Genomic DNA, 10,484 nt, shown 5'->3' with positions numbered 1-10,484 from the left:
TGCAACTGGTGAAAAGGTTTCATCGTAATCCACACCGTGGACTTGCCTGTAACCTTTTGCAACCAATCTAGCTTTGAAATCTTCAAGTTTCCCATCTTTGTCCTTTTTCAGTTTGAAAACCCATTTGCTTCCAATGGCCGTGTAGCCATCTGGCAAATCGACCAAATCCCATACTTGGTTTTCAGACATGGAGTCTAATTCAGATTGCATGGCTTCTTGCCATTGCTTGGAGCTAGGGCTCGTCATAGCTTGTTTGTAAGTCGCAGGTTCATCACTTTCAAGTAATAGAACGTCATAGCTCTCGTTCGTCAAAATACCTAAGTACCTTTCCGGTTGAGATCTATATCTTTGCAATCTACGCGGTAACATTTCTAGTTTGACCATGATTCTCACCAGATTCTTCTAAAGATCTCTGAGTTTCATCCTGAATGTCATCTTGAGCATTCTCTAGAGTTTGTTGTTCGACTCGAATTTCTTCGAGGTCTACTTTTCTCCCACTTGTCATTTCGGAAATGTGATCTTTCTCCAAAAAGACACCATCTCGAGCAACAAACACCTTGTTCTCAGATGTATTGTAGAAGTAATACCCCTTTGTTTCCTTTGGATAGCCCACAAGGATACATTTGTCAGATTTTGGATGAAGTTTGTCTGAAATCAATCGTTTGACGTATACTTCACATCCCCAAATCTTCGGAAAAGTCACATTTGGAGGCTTTCTAAACCATAATTCATATGGAGTCTTTTCGACAGCTTTAGACGGAGCTCTATTTATAGTGAGTGCAGCTGTATTTAGTGCATGTCCCCAAAATTCTAATGGAAGTTTGGCATGACCCATCATTGACCTGACCATGTCTAGCAAGGTTCTGTTCCTCCGTTCCGACACACCGTTCCATTGCGGTGTTCCAGGAGGAGTCAATTCTGATAGAATTCCACATTCTTTCAGATGGTCATCAAATTCATAGCTCAGATATTCACCGCCTCTATCAGACCGCATTGCCTTAATCTTCTTGCCTAATTGATTCTCTACTTCACTCTGAAATTCCTTGAATTTGTCAAAGGATTCAGACTTATGCTTCATTAGGTAGATATAACCATATCTACTGAAGTCATCAGTGAAAGTGATAAAGTAGCTGAAACCACCTCTAGCATTTGTACTCATTGGTCCACATACATCTGTATGGATTAAACCCAATAGTTCATTTGCTCTTTCTCCAACTTTAGAGAAAGGTTGCTTTGTCATTTTGCCAAGTAAACATGATTCGCATTTACCATAATCCTCTAAGTCAAATGGTTCTAGAATTCCTTCCTTTTGAAGTCTTTCTAAGCGTTTCAAGTTTATATGGCCTAATCGACAATGCCACAGATAGGTGAGATCTGAATCATCCTTTTTGGCCCTTTTGGTATTTATGTTATATACTTGTTTGTCGAGATCTAATAAATAAAGTCCATTTACTAATCTAGCAGATCCATAAAACATCTCTTTAAAATAAAACGAACAACTATTGTCTTTTATTAAAAAAGGAAAATCCCTTAGCATCTAAGCAAGAAACTGAAATGATGTTTTTAGTAAGACTTGGAACATGGAAACATTCTTCCAGTTCCAAAACTAGCTCGGAGGGCAACGAAAAATAGTAAGTTCCTACAGCTAATGCAGCAATCCGTGCTCCATTTCCCACTCGTAGGTCGACTTCACCCTTGCTTAACTTTCACTTCTTCTTAGTCCCTGTGGATTGGAACATAAGTGTGAGCCACAACCTGTATCTAATACCCAAGAAGTTGAATTAGCAAGTATACAGTCTATAACGAAAATACCTGAAGATGGAACGACTGTTCCGTTCTTCTGATCTTCCTTTAGCTTCAAGCAATCTCTCTTCCAATGCCCCTTCTTCTTGCAGTAGAAGCATTCGGATTCAGAAGTGGGTTGACTTACCTTCCTCTTTACAGATTTGGCGCCAGTTTGCTTAGTTGGGCTGGCCTTGTTGCCACCTTTCTTAGCATTCCTCTTCTTTCCAGATTTCTTGAACTTGCCCCCACGCACCATAAGCACATCCTGCTTATCACTTTTGAGCGTCTTTTCAGCGGTCTTCAGCATACCGTGAAGCCCAGTGAGCGTTTTGTCCAGACTATTCATACTGTAGTTCAGTTTGAACTGATCATACCCGCTATGAAGAGAATGGAGGATGGTGTCTATAGCCATTTCCTGAGAAAATTGCTGATCCAGCCGACTCATATTCTCAATGAGTCCAATCATTTTGAGAACATGTGGACTTACGGGCTCGCCTTTCTTAAGCTTGGTCTCAAGAATTTGCCTATGAGTCTCGAATCTTTCGACTCGAGCCAGATCTTGGAACATGTTCTTCAACTCACTGATGATTGTGAAAGCATCTGAGTTGATGAACGTTTTCTGCAAATCCGCACTCATGGTGGCGAGCATTAGACATTTCACATCCTTGTTGGCATCAATCCAACGATTGAGGGCTGCCTGAGTGACCCCGTCGCCTGCGGCTTCGGGCATCGCCTCTTCTAGGACATACTCCTTTTCTTCCTGCATAAGAACTATTTGCAAGTTCCTTTGCCAGTCAAGGAAGTTCTTCCGGTTCAACTTCTCCTTTTCTAGAATTGATCGAATGTTGAATGAATTGTTGTTTGCCATATTTAAAACTACAATTGAAAAGAATAAACAAATAAATAACCATTCACAGTTTCTCTTAATAAACTTAAATTCTAGCATACATGCATAATTCAATGTTTATTAAGCATTTTATTCAAGTTATGTGTTCCGGCAGGTGTGAATAAAATGATTCCAAGATCCTAAAATCATTGAAGAACTAAGCACAGTTTGTCGACTTAATCCTAAAACATCTTAGGTAAGCAAAAGCCTTTTGCTAATAGTCTAGAAACTATTCTTGGTTGATAGGTACGTCTAAGAACTTATTAGGTAAACCTATCGATTTTGCCACGACATAAAAGGACTCCTTACTTATATCGTTGAGTTTCACCAAAACTAACATGTACTCACAATTATTTGTGTACCTTGCCCCTTTAGGACCAATAAGTAACACCTCGCTGAGCGAAAACTATTACTAGATTGATGTAAAGGATATCCAAGCAAGTGTATATTTTGGCATGGCACCTTTTAACTCAATTTTTAAGTTTGGAACTTAAGGCTCTTACTATGTTGGTTAGATTTTAAGTGAACTAAAATCCTTAATCATGCAACATAATCAAGCTTTTGATCTCATGCATTTTAAGACATATTTAAAAGCAATAAATAATTTAAAACATGCATAAGATAAATGTGATCTAGTATGGCCCGACTTCATCTTGAAGCTTTAACTTCAAAGTCCGTCTTGAAAATCTCCGTGGGAGGCACCATTTTCTTCAAATAGGATAAGCTATAATTAAAACTAATTACAACTATTTGATGGTACGCAGACCATATTTGAATTGAAAAACAACTTTGGTACTTTAGACCAATTACATTCAAATTAATGGTACGCAGACCATATTTTCTATCCTATTTGGGCCTTACTAGTCACTTCATAACCTGCAAAACAGTACATATACAATATATACCATTCACCCATTCATTATCATGAATGGCCCACATAGCTGGTTAGTAAAACACATTATGCATCACGTAAACATTTGCAGCAATTAATCAAGGGCACCAATAATCTACCAATTATTCAGTCCTTATTAATTCTAATCAAGTTGTTTTAACCTTAAGGATTTGTAGACCTAATCAAGAGTTTATGACTAAAAGGGCTCCCACTTAAACCAATAAATTCATATGCTTTACTAATTTTAAACATAAAAATGTATTTCTAGTCTAACCGGAAACATACAAATTTAATTAAAATTTAAAGCTCATATAAATTTATAATTGAATCCAAAAAGTTTAATTTAATTTCAGTCGTATTTAAATTAATTCATGATTTTAATTTTAGTAAAATAATTAGAATAAATAAAATTTATTATAATTACAATATTCAAAATTAAAATCCAAGAAAATAATTTATATTATTAATTTTAAAATTAATTAAAACTACGTAAACTGAAAATTTCAAATTAAAATTTCAAAACGATCCAATCGCAACGCAACAACCCCACGCAACGCACGCCCATGGGCCACACGCACACAGCCATCGTTGGCCATGTGCGCGCAGCCCATGCGCTGCGTCGCATTGCTGCTGCTGCTCTCCTTCGCAAGGCATCACGCGAGCTGGTGCTCGCTGCGCGCGCCAGCACTCGATGCACGCGAGCCATCGCTCGCTGCGCTCGCTCGCCAGCGCTCGCTGCGCGCGCTCGCCAGCGCTCGCTTTATGCGGGCCATTGCTCGCTGCGCGCGCTTGCCAGCGCTCGATCCTGCGAGCCATCGCTCGCTGCGCGAGGCATCGACGCTGGGCGTAGCACTCGTGGCACGCGAGCTTGCGCTCGCTGCGCGCGCGGCATTGCGCGCTGTGGCGCAGCTCGCTTGCTGCCCACACGCGACTGCTGTGCCTTGCTTTCGCCCTCGCCCATTCGTCCATTGCTCACAGCCCACGACACAAGGCAGGGCTGCTGCCTTGTGCTCGTGCACCATGGCCTTGCTCATTGCATTCGTGCCGCATGGGCGACGAGCTCCCTTGCTCGTCGTCACATGCCCGCACTATACAACACCCCTTAAGGGTAACACGTAGCGTCCATTGCTTTGTGCGTGCAAGTTATATGAGCGACTCGCATAAAATTTAAAAAATTTATATTTAAAATTAATGACAAATGAATAAATAATATTAATTTCATAATTTTAGGGCGAAAAATCGAAAATTTATTATTCAATTGATTTCCAATTAACATGGATTCAAGTCTAGGTCATAAAAATTTAAAAATTTAACATAAATTTACAATTTTTATGGTGGTTTTTAATCATAGGTATCTAATTAAATTATAATTAATTATGAAAATCAAATTAATTCTAAATTATTCTAATTTTCAACAAATTAATCATAATTACAAATTAGATTGCATAATTAACAAGGCTAGGCATTCAAACTTGTTAAACATATACAGTAGGTCAATCAAAAATTCAAGATTTATCAACAAGAAACGCAAATATTTAATTTAACATATTAAATTTACGAAATTTTGCATTCGAAAAACTAAAACCTCCGAAAAGTCATAGTTAGGCTTCGAATTTGAGAATTCTGGGTTCGGCAGAAAAATAGTACTTTTGTCAAAATTTTAGAATGCCTTTTACATGCGGAATTGACACAAAAATCACTCGATTTGGATGAGTAACGAAGAAACTGCCGAAAAATTGCGTACGTATAATTAAATAAACGCAATTTGCAATTAATTAACAATTACGAAAATTAATCACCCCTTTTAATTCTTGCAAATTTGTAATATTTAACCATGTTCATGCAATTTCAGATTATGAAAATAATAAGAGGCTCGTGATACCACTGTTAGGTTATGATACATATGACAATTCATAAATCATGCGGAAAAACCATAAAGCCAGGAAAACATATTATTTACACATAATCATTTAGCATAATTTAGATGCATACTCTTTGTTGCGTGCCCTCCCTAGATGCGCACGAACCGAACAAGAACAAGTCTTTAGGACTCCAAGTGTCGTCCCTCCGTAGATAATCCACAGCACGTCCGGATCCGCCTTAAGATTGACCAACTAGAATCGCCCTTAAGGTACTTAGAATTTTCGGCACTTTATAGGCAATTGTATGACTGAATTTTGCTCTCAAAAACCCACTTTGAATACTTGAATGCTCGATGTAAATATGTGACCCTAGGCACCTATTTATAGAGTTATGGAAAAGGATTTGGAATCCTATTAGGATACTAATTTATTTAATTATAATCCTACTAGGACTCTAATTAAATAAACTAAATCTTTTAGGATTAGATTTAATCATATGACAAATCCCGGTAGCTTTAGGATTCGAGTAGCACACAAACACACACGCACGCACAGCAGCCCACGAGGGGCGCCATGCGCGCGCGCGCAGCCTGCGAGCTCGCAGCCCACTGCCGCAAGCCCACACGCTGTCGTAGCCTTGGCGCGCGCTGGGCCTGCCTTGCGGTGGGCCTGGCGCAGCCTTGGCTGGTGCGTTTGTGGCGCGCTGGCTTGCTGGGCGATGGCCCGGCTTCGTGCTGGGCCTTCGTCTGGCAAGCCTCGTCCGATGCTAATTCGTACGATACGCTTCCGATTAATTTCCCGATTCCGGAATTCATTTCTGATACGAACAATATTCAATATTTTCGATTCCGGAATCAATTTCCGTTTCGAACAAATATTTAATATTTCCGTTTCCGGAATTATTTTCCGATTCCGATAATATTTCCGATTCTGACAATATTTCCGTTTCCGGCAATATTTCCATTTCCGATAATATTTTCCGATACGTACCATGTTTCCGTTTCCGGCAACATCTACGACTTGGATAATATTTATATTTCCGATACGATCCATATTTCCGTTTCCGGCAATATCATCGTTTCCGGAGTATTCATTTCTTGCCTGTGACGATCTCAGCTCCCACTGAAACCAAGATTCGTCGATTCCGAATATCCATAGATGGAGTATTTAATGCCATTAAATACTTGATCCGTTTACGTACTATTTATGTGACCCTACGGGTTCAGTCAAGAGTAAGCTGTGGATTAATATCATTAATTCCACTTGAACTGAAGCGGCCTCTAGCTAGGCATTCAGCTCACTTGATCTCACTGAATTATTAACTTGTTAATTAATACTGAACCGCATTTATTAGACTTAACATTGAATGCATACTTGGACCAAGGGCATTATTTCCTTCAGGTTCAGTATTAATTAACAAGTTAATAATTCAGTGAGATCAAGTGAGCTGAATGCCTAGCTAGAGGCCGCTTCAGTTCAAGTGGAATTAATGATATTAATCCACAGCTTACTCTTGACTGAACCCGTAGGGTCACACAAATAGTACGTAAACGGATCAAGTATTTAATGGCATTAAATACTCCATCTATGGATATTCGGAATCGACGGATCTTGGTTTCAGTGGGAGCTGAGATCGTCACAGGCAAGAAATGAATACTCCGGAAACGATGATATTGCCGGAAACGGAAATATGGATCGTATCGGAAATATAAATATTATCCAAGTCGTAGATGTTTCCGGAAACGGAAACATGGTACTTATCGGAAAATATTATCGGAAATGGAAATATTGCCGGAATCGGAAATATTGCCGGAAACGGAAATATTGTCAGAATCGGAAATATTATCGAAATCGGAAAATAATTCCGGAAACGAAAATATTAAATATTTGTTCGAAACGGAAATTAATTCCGGAATCGGAAATATTAAATATTGTTCGTATCGGAAATGAATTCCGGAATCGGGAATTTAATCGGAAGCGTATTGTACGAATAAGCATCGGACGAGGCCTGCCAGACGAGGGCCCAGCACGAAGCCAGGCCATCGCCCAGCAAGCCAAGCGCGCCACACGAACAGCCAAGGCCACGCCAGGCCCAGCGCAAGGCATGGCCCAGCAGGCCATGGCAGCGCGCGCAGCGCGCGCAACAATGGGCTGCGAGCATTGCTGCAGCTCGCGTGGGCCGAGCGGCCGTGTGGGCTGTGCGCGGGCATGGCCTACACGCTTGCGGGTCATGCTCGTGTAGAGTTTGTGTTCACATACGAAACCTAAAGAGTATAGGATTTGTTTAATGATTAAAATTCCTAATCCTAAAAGATAAATTAATTAAATAAGAATTCTACTAGGATTCTAATTTAATTAATTCGTATCCTAGTAGGATTCGATTACTTATTCCATGGTCTATAAATATGAGTTAAGGGCCCATAATTTATATCGAGTATTCAAGTATTCAAAGTGATTTTTGAGAGCAAAAATTCAGTCATATAATTGCCTACAATAGCCGAAAATTCTAAGTACCTTAAGGGCGATTCTAGTTGGTCAAGCTTAAGGCGGATCCGGACGTACTGTGGACTATCTACGGAGGGACGACATTTGGAGTCCTAAAGACTTGTTCTTGTTCGGTTCGGGCGCAGCTAGGGAAGGCACGCTACAACATGTATGCATCTATTCTATGCTAAATGATTATGTGAAAATAATATGCTTTCCTGGCTTTATGGTTTTTCCGCATGATTTATGAATTGTCATATGTATCATAACCTAACAGGCTATGATTTATAACTCGTATGAAACGTAACATTTTCAATAAAAGTCTATGATTAATTTACCTAGGCAGTCTGACATAATATAAAATTGATACCAAAAACAAAAAGATTAGCGGGGAAGTAATTAGTTTTTTTTTTGACATATAGAAGGAATTAATGTCATTGATGTGTTTTGTGATATTTCTTGCAATAATTCTTTTCCATCTTTTATAAAACATCCAAGAACATTTCTTTTAATGACTAAAATCTAAGCCAAGATAGGCTACACTCTTCCATACATAGTTGCTCTCTCGATAACTCATCCCCCCATCATACGTGCCTGTTGTCTCAAAAATTTTCTTGACGGGCAATGTAACTGCACGATAACTATACGATGAGATAACTCGTGTGAAAAAAATTCATATAGACTTTTGGGATAAGAGAAATATTATACTTCGTAGAAATTCTCTCTTTTGGTAAGTAAAGTCACATTATGATCACTCCTAGGTATTGTAAGAGAAGTAGTTCGCATTATTTTGTTATTTTGTGTACATGAGATTTGATTTTACTGTTTAAAATAATTGTCGGAAGAGTTTGAGCACATGCCAAACGAATTCTTGAAAGGTATGAAAAACCACAGAAATGGTCATGCCAAAATATTACTCCAATTATTCTTTTGAGGTTGAAGAAGAACATGAGTAAGAGAGACGGTTTTAAGATATTACGGTTGTACTTTTAGTTCTCTTAATTTGAACTAAGGTTTTTGTAACTGTACTGCAACATTTACCATCTGCATCTGAACAATTTGATCCAACATTTTACTGATCAGTTAAGTATCATTAAGCCTAGACTAAGCGTAATCTTGGTTTATAAATAAGGATAAAGTGAAACACAACCTTCAATATTTGAAGTTCTTACAGATAACCTGGATCTAAGAAAGAGGGATCTGTAGAATTCAATTGCAATAGAGCTACAGTAAGCCATGTAGTTTGATTCTTGGACACCCTGAGCTGTTTCTCACTTTCTGATAATATCTTGAGTGCGTTACGGATCTTCTGCATATCTTGTTAGTTGTTTTTGTTTTGGTTTGCCTAGTGCATAGTGCTAATATCAACTGGCATGTCTCTCCTTGCTAGTTTATCCATAGTGGGCAAGCCCTCCTTCATTGCTCTATACATGAGGTTCTTGATTTTCGGGGCTACCACCGCTTTCCATACCATACGCCATAGCCACTGTGATGTAGCTGTGTTCGAGGTACTGGCATTATGCTCCCTGCACTTTACTTCATGGTGATAGGCACTACAAATCGTGAAATTGTCATTCCTTGTGTAGTCCCTTCACAGAATGTCAGGCTGCTCACTTTTTGCTACCCTCATTATCTTGATAGCTTCCTGTTCGTGCACCCAAAGATGTGAGATCAATCCCTCCAAATGCCATCCATCACCCTCCTCATTCCACCAAGCTGCTACACACTCATTCGCTCCACATTCGTAGGGGCCATAGTGCTAATTCGACCTCCAGGGAGATTTGGTAGCCACCTGGAGGTTAGTTGTTTCCATAGTGCTAATATCTTCACTTTCTGATAATATCTTCAGTGCGTTTCCGTTAGTTGTTTCCTTTCTGGTTTTCCTTCTCTATCTTGTTTCGTGCTTATGCTTGTAATGTGACAGGTTATAATGAAACTTAATAAAGGGATGAACGGAGCAAAAGGCCTTCCAATATAAATTTTTCAAGTTCCTTGAAGGTTTCAGACTTTTGAGTCTATGACTTTTATATTCTAGACTCTGGATCACTCGTGAGCTAACGACCAATTAGAGCCAGGATAAATTTCTTTTTCTCAATCAGATTTGAACTTTGCTTCTATATGAAGGAAATAATTCCCTTGGTCCAAGTATGCATTCTATGTTAAGTCTAATAAGTGCGGTTCAGTATTAATTAACAAGTTAATAATTCAGTGAGATCAAGTGAGCTGAATGCCTAGCTAGAGGCCGCTTCAGTTCAAGTGGAATTAATGATATTAATCCACAGCTTACTCTTGACTGAACCCGTAGGGTCACACAAATAGTACGTAAACGGATCAAGTATTTAATGGCATTAAATACTCCATCTATGGATATTCGGAATCGACGGATCTTGGTTTCAGTGGGAGCTGAGATCGTCACAGGCAAGAAATGAATACTCCAGAAACGATGATATTGCCGGAAACGGAAATATGGATCGTATCGGAAATATAAATATTATCCAAGTCGTAGATGTTGCCGGAAACGGAAACATGGTACGTATCGGAAAATATTATCGGAAATGGAAATATTGCCGGAATC

The sequence above is a fragment of the Spinacia oleracea genome, chromosome 6 (assembly GCF_020520425.1).
Source record: "Spinacia oleracea cultivar Varoflay chromosome 6, BTI_SOV_V1, whole genome shotgun sequence".
Classification (NCBI taxonomy): Eukaryota; Viridiplantae; Streptophyta; class Magnoliopsida; order Caryophyllales; family Amaranthaceae; genus Spinacia; species Spinacia oleracea.
The sequence above is the reverse complement of the archived record's forward strand: the minus strand, read 5'-3'. Positions refer to the sequence as shown.